The following is an 18,104-nucleotide window of genomic DNA, read 5'->3' on the forward strand; positions in this document are numbered from 1 at the left end:
GTCAATTGCAAAAGGCAGCTTTACTTGGAACAGCTTACATTCTGCAACAATATCTTTAATATTATTAAACAGCAAGATCTGCCTACCCCAAATCCTGGGAAAGCAATACAGAATATAGCATAACAGAGCTGGAAGGGACCTTGGAGATCTTCAAGCAGGAGACCCTATATCATTCCAGACAAATGACTGTCCAATCTCTTCTTAAAAACCTCCAGTGATGGAGCAACTTCTGGAGGCACGTCATTCCACTGTTTAATTGTTCTCACTATCAGGAAAGTTCTTCTTAGTTCTAGGTTGGATCTTTCCTTGATTAGCTTCCATCTATTGCTTCTTGGCCTGCCCTCAGGTGCAGTACAAATTGGAAACTGGAAGGCAGACTTCAAATCTTTGCTATATAAATCCAGAAAAATTAATTTAATTTGAAGGTGATTAAGAAGGATATTTAATTCAGTTTCTACATAGATCTCACAGCTGCCATGAGACATTCTGAGATAAGCAAGCCTTATGAACCTTCATTCTATTTATCACAGAGCCTTTTAAAAACCTATGTTTTAGTGATTTCTCTCTCCAGGAAAGCAAAAGTTAAATCAAATCTGCCATATCAATATACTCATCAACTAGTTCCTTTAACAAGTGTGCAGAATCACTATCTTCCAAGTTTAGTCTTGGAGTGAAGAATATAGAACTCAGCAGAATGAAGAATATATTAAGCACTCATAATGTAGCAACTGATTATTCTGAAAACTTTGATTTTTGCATTTTTTATATGCATGTTCAGAATTCAATCATGCAAAATCCCTATTTAGGACAGAATGTAACAATGTATTCTAATCTATGAAGATAAATATTTTTTAATTATTAAAAACTGCTTCTGTGAAGAGCAGAGCTATTTGAAATCGAAACAAAACTGCTTTCCCCAATAGATATTTGTTTCTTATCCAAATTATCCTTAGATGTTGCACCTACTCTAAAATGGGTACCAACATTATTGTCAGGTAAGTCTTGCACTGTGTCTCCACTTAATTGAGTACAGCTAGTCCTCAACTTATGACTACAATTGAAACCGGAACTTCCAAGTGAGGTACTTGTTAAGTGAGTCATGCCTGATTTTACAACTTTTTTTGCCACTGTTATTAAGTGAATCCCATGGTCATTAAGTGAATCCAGCTTCACCCATTGACTTTTCTTATTGAAAGCCAATTGGGAAGGCTGAAAATGGCAATCATGTGACCTTAGGATGCTGCAACTGTCAAAAAATACATGCCAGTTGCCAAGCGCCTAAATTATGATGTCATGACAGTGAGGTGCTGCAACAGTCATAAGTGTGAGGATCCTATGGATTAGCCTTCCACATTTTTTCACCATCACATCTATTTTCCCCCTTCAGCATAAACAAATATATACAGAATTAAAAATGTATATGGTTCCACAATGGTACCAACAGTAGTCCTTCATCTACTAAGAACTCCAAAATTTCCAGAGTAGTGGAATCTACAGTAGGAAAGCAGCAGGAGTTAAATATCCTTCTGTAACTTCCATTCTTTCAATCTATTCATAAATAGTTTGAGAATTAGAGTTAATTATAAGTTTGTCCATGAGCAATGCTTAAAAAGGAACAGTGAAGAGTTCCAGAACTATCTCTCCAAAACTGAACAATATTCCAAATGTGGTTCAAAGTAAGCAATGATTTAGTGATACTACTGAAGCAAAAAATTAAAAAATCCAATTTCACATATACAATGACAGAAGCTGATCTAGCCATGATCAAGTCGGAAAAAATTCTGTGGTGGTGTGTGAAGTTCTGACTGCTGTCCTTCATAAAAATATATTGTTGCAGCTAGAAAAGATGCAGTATCAGGAAAGATTTCATTTGGGACTTTTTATTTAGGAAAAAGGACAAGCAAAGGAAAGAAAATACAAAAGTAAAATTTTGCTTAGAATGAAAAAAGGGCATATGGGAAATAATTTCTCTTAATCATAGTAGCAGAACCCACAGCCATGTAACAAGACTGAAGAGGGGATGTGCAGAGCAGGCAAAAGTGCTTCTTCAAAACACCCCATTGAGAAACTATGGAATTCATGGCCAGAAGACATAGTGTAGTAGAAAATTCAGACTTCTTTGAGAGGGCTTCTACTCTCAGCTTACTTCCAGAAATCATGGGCGCTCCATCACTGGAAATTTTTAAGAAGAAGCTAGACAGTCACTTATCTGAGATGGTATAGGTTCTCCGGCTTGAGCAGGGGGCTGGACTAGAAGACCTCCAAGGTCCCTTCCAGCTCTATTCTATTCTATTCCTCTCAGTGGTTGTATTGGATCAAATATTAAAACCAGTATGTAATATGGGTTATTTATGCACTTATTTCATTAAGGTACAAATCATTATTTGATAGTTGCATTTCTAAGTTTCTATCTTCAAATCCCACAGGATTCAGTTTAAAGCCCTCCAAATCAATACAATATTCCCAGTCTGTGTGAGATGCAATCCATCTAAGGCTAGCACTTCATCATCCACATAACAAATCAAAACTGCCTCATCAATACTATCTCTCTAACTAGACATTTACCTGTGAATTATTCTTCCCTTTTCAACTCCTCTACTATGGATTAAAAAAAAAAAAAATACTCCATCCCTCAATTTCTTCAGCTTCCTTCCTAAGTGATTGCCTTCTTAACAAGTTTTTTTTTTAAAAAAAAACAACAGATCATGCCTGACAAACCTTATTGTTTTTTTTTTTTTTTGGACAAATTAGTGGACCAACAAAATGCTGTGGACATAGGATACTTAGATTTGGATAGACATCGCCACCAGATGGATTCATAACTAGCTGACCAACTGCACTCAACATGTAGGTCTCAATGGAACTATAACTAGTGTTGGTCTATCATATCCTTGATCTGTGTTTCTGAACACAGCACACTTCATGAGCCAATGAAATTAGTTAGAATATATTCATTTCTGTTCTATATAGGAAGAACCTACCAATTTTCTCTTTCTCTTTTCTTCTGCTCTTCAGGGCTCATGCCTCTTTTCCCCTAGTCAGCTAGTCTTTCTTCTGCCCTGAAATTATTTATGAATAATAAGTGCAGAATATTTTCTGTATCTCTTGTTTCTGCTTGACATCCTTATCTAGTGGGCTTTCTCCTTGTGGAGTGTTTCTTCCTCTGAGAAGTTGTGCCTCCTATGTTTTAATTAACTTTTACATTCCTTTACAATCAGAAAGAGTTAATGAAGTAAACTATAGCTCCTGAATGCTTACAGTATGTCCTTCAATAAAACTAGTTCGGCTGAAAAGGTTCTACCAGACTCCTGATTTTGGCTACCAGGGACTAACGTGATTCTTCTGTTATGAAAGTATGGGTCATTTGCTGATCCAATGTTTTTTCTTTTCCTTTAGGCACTACTACATAAACTTGCAACTGGAAGGTTTGTTCTTAAGACACCATCAACAGAAAAGTGTTGCTTCTTTTTAGTTATTTCCATTTTCTTAAGCTGTATATTGTCAACCCAAAGGGGAAAAAATGTCATGGGCCTTTCCCTTTAACACAGCTACCAAACTCCCATTAGTTCTCCTTGTCTTTTGTTCAATGAAGTCCAAGTAAAATGTCTAATTCAGTGGTCCTGCATATTTAAATGCTAGATGCTGAAGGGAAAAAAAATCTTTTATGTAAATTGTAAAAGGAAAACCATCAACACCTCACCAAACAACTCTGGTTAACAATGCTGCTGTTCTGAAATTGCTCACTCAGTAACTAAACACATTCCACAGCCTCTTGATCATGCTTCAGAATGAAAATGGAATCATTACATACAAGGAGGAAGATGAATGTGTTAAATCAAAAAGACCCTGCCTTTTTGGCAAAATCCCAAGACAGTTCATAACAGCTACCACAAGCTGATGCTTCCAGACAGCCAACATCTATGGAGAACAGCTGACTGGGGGAGGCTGATTCAAGGAAATGATTCCTGGATGGCTTTCCAACAATGCAATGGGACCTCCATGAGGTCATATCAAAAATGAGGGCAGTTATGCTTGTGGCCGATACATCTACCTCCCTCCCTCACAACAGGAAAACCACTTTTCCATGCATACTCAGTGTACTTTCATACTTTTTATGAAGTGATATTTTCTTTTCCTCATTTTCTCTCCCAGCTGCAAAAGGCAAAATATGCCTTAATCAAAGGAAAGATACTGTAAGCACAATGATCTTCACCTATTGTAGAAACCCCTTGTTTCTTGTGAAATTTAATCCATCAATGTGTACAAATATTCTTGCAACATGCAGATTGACTCTATCAAGTAGCCATCTGAACCCCTGGGGCAGATGGGATGGCAGGGGAGATTTAACATTGCCCTATCTTGAAAGAAGGAGCATAACTCACATCCCCTACTACTACTACTTTCCCCATAACCACCACCCTATGAGGTGAGTTGGGCTAATACAGAGTGACTGACGAAAGGTCATCCAGCTAGCTTTCATACTAAGGCAGGACTTGAACTTACAGTGTCCCTGGTGTCTTAATCACTAGAACAAACTGGCTCTCCAGTTTGTTGAAACTTGTCTATTTCAAGCACAAGAATGCAATCAGATTTCAAACATTTGATGAATAACTTTGATGTCCTTCATCAGCCTCCCTTACCCTGTACCTTCGAACAAAATAGACTAAAGACCACACCACCTCTCCAGACAAGCTTTCTGACAGCTGTTTTCACAAAGCTTGTGAAAGACCCAGACTGTCCTTGATAAAATTATTTCTTTGCAGAGGGCCTTTGAAATTAGGCCAGAAGTGGCATGTGGCTATGGGGCCACACGTTGCCCATCTCAGATTTGTTTATATTTATCTGCATATAGAAAATTAATGTGTAACACAGGCTGTAAATACTGTACTGTTTTCTGAAAACAAGAGTAAAGAGAACCTTCTCACAGATATTAGGTTAAAAAATGGGAGACTTTTGATGAAGCATGGTAAAAAAAAATAACGTACCCCCTTCTATTGCCGCAGTCTAAATTTCTCCCTCTTCCTAGTGATTGCTCTTGGAAATTTTTTAAAAAATACCAAAATAGAAAACTCGATGCCCATAATATGTAGGTTGTTCCTCAGAAGGAAGGAAAGAGAGAGAAAGCTGCAATTTGTGGCTAAAATATTTCAGGATAAGAAGCAAAGGTGAAGGAGCTGGGGGGGGGGGGAAATCCCACCACTATCACATTAGAGATCTCCTGTTATCTTGACCAGTCAGCTGCAGACCTGCTGGAGAGGAAAAACAGTTTACAAACTTGAGCACAGAAGAGGCAAGAGCTCAGCCAGCCTTTGGAAAGTCCAGATCAGGAAACCAATGTTATGGATGCTAATATTATTATTGTAAGGCTACAGTAACAGAATCTTGCAAGTCTGAATGTGCCACTCCTCTCCCTGCTTTTATATTAAGATAACTAAGGAAGGTTAAATCTGAAACACTTTCTCAAATTATATTCCTCCTTTGGACTCAGATTTCTCTTACCTGGCCATTGTCCCAGTTGCAGCTCTTCTTGCTGTTCCTCAAAGTTATTCTTACAGCTCATTACTTCATCTGAAAGCCCATCTGAGGCTCTATTCTATAATTTTCCTTACTGGTATATGGTCATCCCACAGGAAGCCATCTTAAGCATTTCAAGTATCAAGATTTCTGTGCTGTTTGAAATTCTCCTCTTGCTCCTTTCAAAAATAAGGAAATGTTCCCATAAAGGAAAACAGGTGCTTGAACTGTCTTTGGTAGGATACTGCACATTTTGAGGATAGAATATTTGTCTTTGGACCAGGGAAACCCAAATTCCTTGTCCTGTTCAGCTTGAGGGCCTATTTTGCCACTGAGTAGCTAACTTCATCATACCGTTATGGAAACAGGATGGGAGAGCTCTCTACTGGCAGTATTAGAAGTCCTTAGTGGAAAGATATAGTTGTGATAGCTGACGTTGTCTGATGTAACAATATGTACATGTTCTGTCAGATGTTGGAGGCCAAATAACTGAAGAAGCAAGATCCAATTCCCTAGTTCCCTGAGACCTATCATCCCTTTGAAATGAGGAAGGGTAAGTGCATGTAAATCACAGGAAGGCCAGTGCCAGGCAGCTGTTGGATAAACAGCAACAGGGGCAGTCCAGTGAGGTGAAAAAATGTCACTGAAACAGACCCAGCCAAATTGATATTCATTGTGACTGCTGGGCTGGGCTTTATCATGCCATATTTGCTGTTATCCTACATCAAATTATCTTATACAGGCATCATCTTCATCCAGTGGAGGCTAAGCCTTGTACCTGGAAAAGCTGTGTCCAATATTCCATTTAAGAGATGCAAGTAATTCTGCATTTCCAGAGATCCCAGCAAATCATATTTTCAATAAGAATAAAGGCTTGTTCATGCAGCACACAAGGTACCAGTAGGTTTAATTTCCATCCTCAAGGCATGCTATATTAATATCACTGCCCTCACAATAATACAGGGTGACTGTTACTTGCTGCTGCTTGGGTGTCAGAGAAAGAAAAGCAAGGAGGAGGAAAGGCAAGGAGATTCTTCTCATTCTCTGCTGACTGATTGGCTTGCAGGGTGCTGTGTTCCTCTCCCCTTTACTGTTTCCCTGTGCATTGCACTGGTTTATACTGGAGAGCATTGCCACTTCACTTAACAGCAGCCACAGCTATGTATCTGCCTTAGAGGGGTTCATGCTGGCCCAAGGGTGATGATACCTGTTATCTTTCCTTCTCCTCACAGACAGGCGCAGAGCCTAGAGGCCAGATGGGAAGAAATGGGCCAACTGGAGCCAGACAGGTAACTTACCTTCCTCAGGTTCCTCCTCCAGTTGGCATAAAAGTGTTTGCATAGGATTAGTCCTGAGATGGAGACTCCAAGCACAGCTCCTCAGCAAGTAGCAAGCAGGATGCCTCGGAGCCAAGGCAAGGGGACTATGCACTCTCAGACTCCATGAAAAGTAGCTGAACTTAATTCAATTAGAAAACATTAGGCCAGGGATGCAAAAGGCATGACTTCTTTCTTCATTTTAGCTGTTTTTCTGAGCTAGGATTGATTTGGCTAATGTCTTAGACTGAGACTAGAACATTTTATGCAAGAAATGTGGCTTCGTTACAAGAAGCAGTATAATACAGTGGAAGCTGCAACCTGGCTTTTCTACTTTCCAGTCTGCTTCTAAAATAATATTCAAATCTATACCTCCATAGTTTTGCCTGTGAATTTTTACAAAATATATTTATTGCTATTCAGTATCCTAAGTTTAGAGTTACAGTTTCATACGTTTAGAATTGTAAACCACCCAGAGTCATTGGCAAGAAGAGCTGCTATAGAAATTGAATAAACAAACAAACTTTCATATGACTAAAAATGTTCCCTGAATATACATGCAATTACTTTTCCAGTACAAAAAATTCTTGAACATTTGAAAGAAGATACGCAGCAAACTGCTATAATTGGTTTTAGCTCTGACTCCCAGATTTTGTCCAAAAACAAGATTCGGAAAGAGAATAAGCTTTAGGGATTCCATTAGGAGACAGAGCATCATGCTTGATTCATTGTAATGGCATTCAGCATTACTTTCCAGAAGAGAAGACAAGCCAGAGTCCCCAGTGCTGATCTAAAGAAAGCAGAGATTGACGATAATGAAAAAGGCTCAAAGCACCTCATTAGACCGTAAGTTTTGATCTTCAGCTTATTCTAGATCTAGAATTCCAACTATTTCAGAAATAATCAAAATAAACAAACAAAACTGGCCTTAACTAATCTGCATTAATTAGTTGCCAAACATGATTTGTAGGTGGATCTCCTTTTTCTCTAATATTGGTACTTCTTCAAACAAACTGAAAAAAAGGATCTAAACTTTAAAATGTTTTAGAAGAGCTCCTGGTAAAAAAAAAAAAGAAAACAGCATTTACTTCTGTCTTCCTCAATCTTTTCATTCACTTGGACTCTTCTAATAGTCAGATGAAAGGTGACAGCATTATGGAATTCAGAACATTTTCCCATCTCTCCTAACTGTTGCCCAGAACTTCAGTGACTTTTTCCATGTTTGGAAGAGGAAGATATGCCATAGGGTCCACCGTTGGAAGGGGAAAATTACTCTGTTATGACTGCACTCTATTGGGAAATTGGTGAGATAAGATATATTTAAAATATTTACATAAAATTTTATCTAAAAATATGCAATATGCAAATGATAAGGCAAAAAGTGGATGTATATATATATCATGGGAATATTATACCTTCCAAGTATTTCAGTGAATTGAGAATAGAGAAGCAGGACAGTATACAAGATGAATATGCTAAAGGCATCAATTTCTCTACTTCCTTTAAATATTTAAACAGAATGTTTAATACTGTAGACTTATCAGTACTGCTCTGTTATCAAAAAGAACATCAACAGCTTAAGGTTTTTTTACTCCAAATTAATCTGAAAGGGTGACTTGGGTAAGCATTTAGAAGGCAAGTCATGCACAAAGAGATAGATAGTTCATCTACCACATTTTTTGCTATTCTGGCCTGCACATAGCTTTGCGCTTTAAAATTCATGCAGAAGTATTTGCCTCTTTAAAGCAGCTTCATCCAGCTGCCACTCCTACACATGGGATTAGATCAGTGATGGCGAACCTTTTAGACACTGAGTGCTCGAAAACCACTCTGCCCCCTGCCCCGCCTACTCCACCCGCCTCCTGCCCCACCCACTCTGCCCCGTCCCACCCCCACCTCCTGCAGGGTCACCTACCATTTCTACGGCCTACCGCAGCAAATTGCCCAGGTAGCCCTGCAGCACCCTGGCGGCCACGCAGAGATGATATTGCGGGGCGCGAGTCTTGTACCTGCTGCCCGGCTGCCATGTCCTTGGCTGTGCTGCTCTGCACGGGCCACGAACCAGGGGCAACTCTCCTCCGGGGGGGCTGCTGGTGAGGAGGGGCTGTGGGGGGAGGCAGGGCTGGGGTGACGGCAGGCGTGCAAAGTCTGGAAGCCTAACAGTTGGGTTGGTTTCCCTTGAAAGTTTGCCCTTCTCAATCAACCTCCTCCAATCCTTTCAGATCACGGCATTCCTATACTGAGATTTCAGTTATTTCAGAAAGATTTGCTAAGATTATCTGTTTCTTAGGCCTGGGAATGCTAGTCTGAAGTGCTAGAGATAGAAAATAAGCCATTTAACATATTCAATGAAACAGGATTATTCTCAAGAGCTAAAGAGCTCTTGCTAAAACACACTTAGGTATCTTCTTCCAATGGAGCCCTGAGCATAAACAGACATTAAACATTAAACTGGAGCTTCCCTGCTCTACTTCCCTGTATTGATAGATACATACTATATAATATATAGGAGCAAATGGGGGAGAGTCTGAAAGTCAGTTTTAATCCCTCAGCAAACACCAGGCCAATAAAGGTCACCTTTCTTTCTTTCTTTCTTTCTTTCTTTCTTTCTTTCTTTCTTTCTTTCTTTCTTTCTTTCTTTCATAATATTTTATTGATTTTCTCATATCAACTGGATATTTAAAAAGCAACGTGATGGCTGGGTTAATCAATAGTTCAATAGCGTACATAAATCTTTAGTATAAATCTCATGTTACAACATCAGATATTTCCTTTCTTTTTCTATTAATATCTGTTATCTCATATTAGGCTAGTACAATTCTTATTGTTATCAACTAAATAAAAACATCTTTGTTACAGTTATCAATATTTTTTAGTTTATACATATCTTAATTGCATTTGCACTTAATCCTTGTATGCTATCAATGTCCTGTTATTGCTTTTTTTTAAGGCTTTAACTTCCCATCAATATACAAAGTAACACTATTATTTATGATTTCCAAGTATTTTATGTTTAGGTGACCAAAAGTTTCTCTTATCTCAATTTCTCCCTTTTTCCCTTTTCATACTAAAGTCTAATATTCTAGTTACACATCTTATCCATTTAATTATAATATTGTTCTGTTTTCTAAAAGTTATCTATTTTCCACCATGTTCAATCATCTAATTAATAGTACAGTATCCCCTAATAAATCGAAACCATTATAGGTGTTGTCTGAGTTAACCAATAATTCAGTAATATACATAAACTTCTAGGTTAAGTCTAATATTAGAACATCAAATATTTCCTCTCTCTTTCCAATAATATTTATTATCTTATATTGGGCAAACACAATTCTTATTTTCAACTAAGTAGAAACATCTTTGTATTTATTGATAATTTTTAGCCTAAACATATCTTGATTGCATTTGCACTTAATGTCCTTGTATAAACAATGTCCTGTTATTACTTCCCCCCAAAAAACTTTAATTTCCCATCAATATTCAAGAAAACACTATTATTTATGATTTCCAAGTACTTTATATTTAGGCAACCAAAAAGCTTCCTTTATCTCAACTTCTCCCTTTTTCCCTTTTCATACCAAAGTCTAATATTCTAGTTATACATCTTATCCATTTAATTATAATGTTACTCTATTTTCTAAAAGTTATCTATTTTCTACCATATTCAACTATCTAATTGGTAATATAATATCCCCTCTATTAAGTCAACGCCATTATTTTCTTCAGCCTTACTCTGGCTTTCTTCCTTTGCCAGCTAACCTTTCAAGTCAATGCCTTTGAATCATCAAATAATTCTCTCTCTATTTTTATATATATTATTTGGAATAAGAAAGACCATTTGGTTGAAGTTTTTTTGGAAGAATAAGCCCATTGTTATTCATTAAATCACCTCCCTGTTACTCCAATTTCCCACAGTTGTCCTGATAACTTTATCTTCCATTCAATCTGTTCTTCTTCCTTTTCCTCAAATATATTCTGATTTCTTGATTTGTGAAAAGTGTTTTCCATTTTCAATGTTGTCACTCCATTTTCTGATTTTTCAGTTGGCTGGGTCTGTTGGTCAATTGGGTCCTCTATTTTAGCATTTAGTTGTTCCAATTTTTTTTTTTTTTTGTTTTCTGCATTTGTACTTCTTTGCTTGTAGTCAAGATCTGGATTTGTATATTTAAGCTAGAACAATGTTCCTTTGTGTTGCTTCTTATTTTATCACAAGCTAAAAGGATAGTTTCATGTATTGATTTCAACATGGAAAGGATTTTTTCCTGATTTTCATCCATATTTTCTTAATAATATGTTAAGTTGAAGACTTTAGAATCAAACATTAAAAATATTTTTTGTCTTTTGTAGCTGAGTATGGGACATCTGTTTCACGTTTTATAGGTGGTTTTATAGGTGGTCTTTATAATAGAAATTGTTTATCAAATAAGAGTTTATAATCCAAGGTGTTCCATCATCTCATGTTATAATATATGCTTCTCATTCAGGGAAATAGGAAAGCAGTTCCCCAAGCATAGTTCTGGGAGTCAGTAAAAGTTTACATTCGTAGTTCAGGCAGGCCAGCTTCCAAAACAGTACATCCTCCCTGCCACACAGATAAGCCGCCCAGAAATCCCTTCTGTGCAGCTGGGTTTTTCAACGTTAGTAACTGTCAAGACCAAATAAATTGTATCTGAAGTCTGGGCTTAAAGCCAGGTTTCTTTTAGGCAATAACAAATTGTAATACCACAATTCTCCACAAGATGTCACCAACGCTGTTTTATAGCTTTTTAAGTTCAAAACTTTTATGGTGGTTTTTCAAGTTTTTTTTTTAAAAAAAACAACAGTCTCCAAAAAGAAAAATAAACGCTTTTAGTTCCCAAGTTTCAAAAGAATATATATCCAATTACATTAAAATTAATCTTATGGTTGCTATGTTTCCCCTGGGTAGTTAGTCGCCACTTTTCTTAGAAGATGGGGTAAAAATTCCCTTCCCTTCGGGCAGCTTTTTCAGGAAATAAAACGTAGAATCTTGAAGAGAGGATCAGGTCTCACCCAGTTTCACTTGTGTAGCTGGCAAGTTGCTTGGTGGTGCTTTTGACTTTGGCTATCAGCAGTTTTGTGACCGGCCATATTAATATGGCCGGTCCTTCCCCCGGTAGTTTAGAGAGCTTCCCCAAATCAAGTGGAAGAGCCGCTGCCCTCCCGTGATCAAATGGGGGTCCCCTCCTTGCTCATCGCCTCTATGGGGCGACTTTTGACCCTTTCCAGGGTCCCCCAGTGGAGCAAATTCAGGCGCGAAAGATGGAGCCCCATCTTCCTGTGTCTGCAGTGCGTGACGTCAAGCCAGAAGTCAATAAAGGTCACCTTTCATAGCTGGTCCCTGAGTATCAACACCCTTAAGTCTTGCCCAGCAGGACTGGAGAGATGCAGACCTTAATATGAGATGTACACATGGACAAGGGAAACAGAAAATAATCTCTTGGACCCTGGAACATGGAGAAACTGTTCATCTCACCTCTGCCTAATGTTTAACCTGTTGCTTTCAAAACAGAATAAGTCTTACTCATACAGACATGGACAATATACCTGCACACAGTTCTTGTTGTCTTCTCAACGTCTCCATGCTGTGTGTGAGCCCTAATTATGAGAAAGTGAGGACTTCTCTCTCTCTCTCTCTCTCTCTCTCTCTCTCTCTCTCTCTCTCTCTCTCATTTTACATATTAATCTGCCTTAGCTAATTTACTGAACACTACTACTAATTAATATGAGGTTTTTTATTTTAAAAAGTAATGAAATATTAATATTTTACTAATAATGCTTCTTTGCTATTAGAAGACACAGAAAACAATTTGCAGGCTAGGATTTATGGAGTCCCAGAATTCTTTGGTTAAAAAGAAAAAAATGCTCACAGATCTGTTACATTCAGGAAAATGAATAAGAGTGGAGGGGAAAAGAAGTGAGGATGATAAATCAGATATATAGAAATTCAGTACGTCCTATCTGTACTGATCTGTTAAGATAGATGGTAGAAAGATTTTTTTAAAATAAAACATTGTATAAATGCTATATGGCAGTTTATCAGTGGGATATAAGAAGCAGAAAAAAATTAAAAGAGCTTTACAGTTCATGTCTCTGCTGTCTTCTAGAAAGTCAGTCTTTCCTTACAGGCTTCAGGCCAGTGCTGGATGCCAATGATTTTCTGGCACATGGTTAGGGTGGTTAGATGTTCAGAACGCTATGCCAAGGCAGAAGAGGACGAGTTCTTGCTAGGCTGATGTTGATGCATGCAGTAATGAATTTCAGAAATAGCCTCTTCTCAAAGGGTCAGTTACAAATCTGGCCGCTCGTGATTTCTAAGGACTAGTGACTTTGTGACTTGCATGCATAAGAGGGCATTTGGGAAGAGAGACAATCTGCATTACATAGCTGGGTATGAAAGGAACAACTTTCTCAAGACCCATGTCATTTGAAATTCAAGCATTAATTGATCAGCCACAATTAACTGATTGAAGTTCAGAGCAACAACTGAAAGAATGTGTAAAAGAATTTCCATCTTTTGCCACAAGTATTGCAAGACTGGGAAGAAGTAACTACGTAATGGTGATTGACACTGAAGGTGTTGTGAAGAACGTGACACTTTTCGTAAGGGTTCATCTTTCTCTATGCTTCAAGCTACTAAAGTGGATGTGTGAGATTAAGTGCTAATTCAAATTTAGTAAAGGTTAAATTATGCTGGATATACCCCAACTTCTTCCCACAGTGGGGAAAGGGCAAAAGGAGGGTGGGTATTGGATTTTAATAAGTGACTCCATCTGGCATGAAAGAGTGAATTGTGTGATCTTGCTGAACTTATACAATGAGGCCCTTCAGCCAACAATTTTGGAACTGCAGGATGTCCTGCAGGCAATGTTTTGTTCATAGGGAGGTTTGGGGAGAGAGCTCTGCAGATGGAGATCATGCATTACCTGAAGAATTGGGTTCTTTCCTTTGTGGTTCGCAGAGAAAGAGGTATGACATCCTGGAGAATAATAGCGGCAAAATTTGGAAAGTCAGGCTTAGACCAAGCAAGCATGTCAGAAGAGAATTGAACAATGAGTAGAAATGGAATAAAAGTGCACCACACAAGGTTATTTGAAGGGTCTATCACTATTGCCTGAAGCCATTTGTGGTGTTATGACTTCTGATTATTATAATACCCTGCTGGAGGTAGAGAGCGATCAATTCCCCTGTACCTTGTTTGTATCCTTCTCGAACACAGCTTTGAGTTTGCTGTCTTTTCTTTCCCTCCTGCTCTGTTGGTGAGAGATTCACCATGCTGGCTGAGGAATTCTGGGAGTTGAAGTCCACAAGTCATAAAAGGGCCAAGTTTGAAGACCCCTGCTCTAAGCACTAGGTTGAAAATTTTCTACTTCTCCCCCAGCACTAAGATACTTTTCAGCTATCTTTCAAATGGGATAAGACCTGTGTTATTAGCCAGATATGAACAAGTCATTCTGAAGTCCCAACATCTTCTTAGAAAACTTGCTGGGGAAGAGGAGCTTCCTGCCCTGAGAAAGTGTTATTATCATTTTATCAAATACTCTGCAAACAGATAAGTTGAAAATTGCTTGAGAATCCAAGAGCCTTTTGATTTCTTTCTGTATTATGCTCTTTGGGGGAAGACTGAATATCTATAACTGAAATTCCTGCTACCATTAGTATACTGGGTCCAATTACAATCTTAAAGTCATATGGAGCCACATAATTGTTTGTTAATCTTCTGATAGATGTAATAGAGTATAACATCTGTGAATTCAAGAGGACAGGGTGAAATTCAGGCACAGTCAGTCTTTTCAAAGATTTCAAAAACATGAAATCCTGAAGAAGGAAAGTAACCTTGTTCCACAAACACAATTTACAAGGAGAGGAGAAACTTTTAGCCTCAGTTATCCCTGAATGCACAATTGTTTTATTTACTCTGTAAACAAAATCTCTCACCCTTTAGCCGAGACCCTCTCAATATGGAGCAGTTGCCCTAATCTGGCATCAACATGGTCCTGCTATATTTCCACAACATTGTCCTTCTTGGGCAAGGAAGACAACATTCTTCCAGCTCTGACACAGTACAGCTCAAATAGCAACTCTTCAATTTAGTAATCTGTGATGGTGGAGCCTTATGGGCTTGGGATGGGGTCATTTTTCCATTCACAACAACTCCTGTCTCCTTTGCACTGTAATCTGAATTTGGAGCTCCTGGGTAGATTTCACACGGAATTTTATCAGCAACATAATCTTAATTCTTCTAGATGATTTCACAATCCTTGCAAAACAAAACAAAACGAACTGTGCAGCATGCACAATCAGACTCTCCTTCAGCCTTTTGGCAAATGATAACTCCGAGCAACACTACATGAAACTCATATTGTGGTTGCAATTGTTGGGAAGAGCATCTGCCTGCAAAACTACCTGTCCTGCCATCCCCCCAGTTTCCAGTGGGATATTATATATAGGAAAATTGTAATCCTGATAGGCAATTTTTCTTTTATACTCAACTGACTCAATTTTTCTGAAAATGCCAAATGCACATAATGTGTATTGAAAGTACAAAGAGCAGGGGGATACTAGCACTGTACTCTTCCCTTTGGTTCAGGGGATTTTTGTAACTCCTTACTCAGTTATAATCACTTACTGAATGATTTTTCCTTTTGGTCTGTTGGATAAAGCCCTGGTTGATCTCTATTGGTTTCTAGCTGCACTCCAGAGTGGCATGGTCTTTGGGCAGAGGGTCAAGATGTTGGTCATGGCAATGCAATCAAAATCTCATTTTTTTTCTTATGTATGTTGACATACGATCCATGAAAAAAGGGGTGCAACTTAAATCATACGATTGCAACTACTATATCTAGTTTTTAAACTCTCCCTACAGATAAATCTCAGTATGAAGATTATCATACAGATCATTTCAAAATGCACTGAAGGAACTTGTTTACACCAAGCATCACATCAGGGAGTGAGACAACATTCCACTCCACATTGTGCTTAAGACACCTGGCAGGCCCTACCCTTCTGAGAGGTCTTTGCAAAATAAAGAACATTCAGATGGCTAATTTTTTCATGAAATTAATGCAAACCCAGGAATAGAAAAGTTCAGTGGGATTAAACTATAGATTAGAAAGGAAATTCTCTTGAACAGAAACAGATTCTAAAACTTTCTGCTCCAGAACATTTATGACAAATAGAGATAAAAAAATGCCTGGAGGAGAGTCTCAAACTCACAGTTACTTGCAGCACCCTCAGTTATTTGATGTGGCTTGTGCTTCACTCCTTCAGTTAAGAGAAGGGTGACCAGACCAGGGCAGAAACCACCCAATCCTGCAGAGGTGTATGGATCCACCACACCTAGGCAGGGCAGGTCAATGAGTGTCTGTATATCTAGATCTGCATCAAGACACTGTCATAGGAATAGCCAAAAATTGTCAGTTTAATTCTAATAGGGAGGATATATAGTGAGGAGACCAGGAATCTCACTTGTCCCCCACTTGGCACCTCTAAACTCCCTCCCCAGCTTGGTTCCCCACCCCAGCTAGAAAATAGGAGACCAATATCAATCAGGGTCATTAGAAGAGACTGACCACTTTGGGAAAGCAAGAACTGTGGTCAGAAGGGAGCGCGCTTCCAACACGTAGGAGGGCAGAACGCTGGGCCAGCCTGTGGACGTGTGACGGTGTGGTCATGGTGTGGTCTTTGCCAGCTGGTTCTTTGGGGCCAAGGTGAAAATGCTGCTACCTTTTTGAGTCCTTTCTCTAGAGCTCTCCGTCACCTGTCTCCCAGGAGCTGCACCTGAAGGGGACCTCCACACAGTCCAGATTGTCCCATCCCTTTCCTGGCCCTCCTATTTGCTTACACACCTTTCTAAGAGACAAGTCCCAGTTTCTAGCTCAAAGTGACTACTTTCTACCTTTGACACACCTAGGAGGTTGTGGACAGGAGGTTGTTTGTTCCTTACAATTCTAAATCCTAAATGTCCCCCTTAACTAGAGTTAGAAAACACCAAATAGCAATTATTTTTCTTCAATGTGACACGTTTTTGATCAAATTTGGCCTGCTCTCCATTAAGGGTAATCTGAAATAAAGCTAAAAGTTGAAGAAATTATAGTTTTTTTATGATAGGGTGGTACATATCATATTGAAAACATAGTATCTTTCTGGTCCCATAAGGTGAACTGCCAATATTTTTTATTTCTTGGCAGAATTGGAAATAATTTGCAACACAATTTTATCTGCTGTGAATATAAATCCTAAGTTTCAGATGATTAGGTTCAAAGGTTTTATGTTGTCATTGAACACAAACCATATATTTAATGAAAAAATATTGCTAGAGAAATTTACAATGAAGGGTGAAAAAATAGCTCTATTACATGGGTGCTGCTATTTGCATTTTTTAAAACAAAAATGCATATTTAAAGGCAAACCAGGATGCTTTTCATGATTAACATCTGAAAGGGTTGCAGAACTATAGTCCTCTGCCTAATGGACTACTGTAGTCCTTGTGGGGGCCTCACACTTAGCTGAGCTTTGGCTCAAGACAACACTGCTCTAGAAAAGGAAGCCATCCTTGGCCAGCTTTGCCAGGTTCAGGGACAAGGGAGATCTTTAATATCATGGTTGTCACACAGGATGGGGCATAGGGCTGTCGGGCTTGCCTTCAAGGCAGCTACCCAAAATTAATTGAGAACTAAAAGCCGTAGTCTTTCCAAGTGACTCCTGCCCAGCTGGCATTTTTCTGGGGAGAGGACCCAGCAAGCATCCCCTTCTTCACTATCCTGAACCTGGCCGGTTGCTCCACTCCTTCCTTATTTTGTACTCTTTCCCTCAGCTGCTGATCTTCCACCACATTACTTGTCTTCCTGCCCCACTACTTGTGGGCAGCCACCTCCAAGAAATCCAAGATTTCTCTCCACTCCGGGAAATCCCAATGCAATAAGTTATCAACATCATCCTGACAGGCAGAGGAGCAAAAGAAGGAAGAAATAAAGTGAAAAGGAGAGAGAGAGAGAGCGGGGAAAACAGCTTTAAAACATCAGCGTTCCCGTTCTCGCGCGCCTCACTCTAATGGCAAACAGCTGTAGATGACCGCATTACGCCGCCGCCGCGCCTTTCTCCGGCCTAAAAACGCACTGAGGGGCAAATCAAAGGCGCGGGGGGGGGTGTACAGATGGTGTTTGTCCTTTTCGGCTTTTTCCAGCTCGGGGAGGGGGCAGCGGGGAAGAGCAGCAACGTGCTTAAATGAAGACTATAGCACGGCGAAGGAGT

At 39.0% G+C, this 18,104-nt stretch overlaps 1 protein-coding gene and 1 long non-coding RNA gene across 5 annotated transcripts in view; one reads left to right on the forward strand and one right to left on the reverse strand.

The window, feature by feature from the left end:
- The window catches only part of KANK2 (KN motif and ankyrin repeat domains 2), an 88,641-nt gene that overhangs the window by 70,043 nt on the left and 494 nt on the right, over window positions 1–18,104 (reverse strand). The gene's annotated exons all lie outside the window — the stretch shown is intronic.
- The window catches only part of LOC120305088, a 139,816-nt gene that overhangs the window by 40,994 nt on the left and 80,718 nt on the right, over window positions 1–18,104 (forward strand). The window lies entirely within an intron of this gene.

Source organism: Crotalus tigris, unplaced genomic scaffold, assembly GCF_016545835.1.
Source record: "Crotalus tigris isolate CLP2741 ecotype Arizona unplaced genomic scaffold, ASM1654583v1 scf7180000017666.379230911805:20528666, whole genome shotgun sequence".
NCBI lineage: Eukaryota > Metazoa > Chordata > Lepidosauria > Squamata > Viperidae > Crotalus > Crotalus tigris.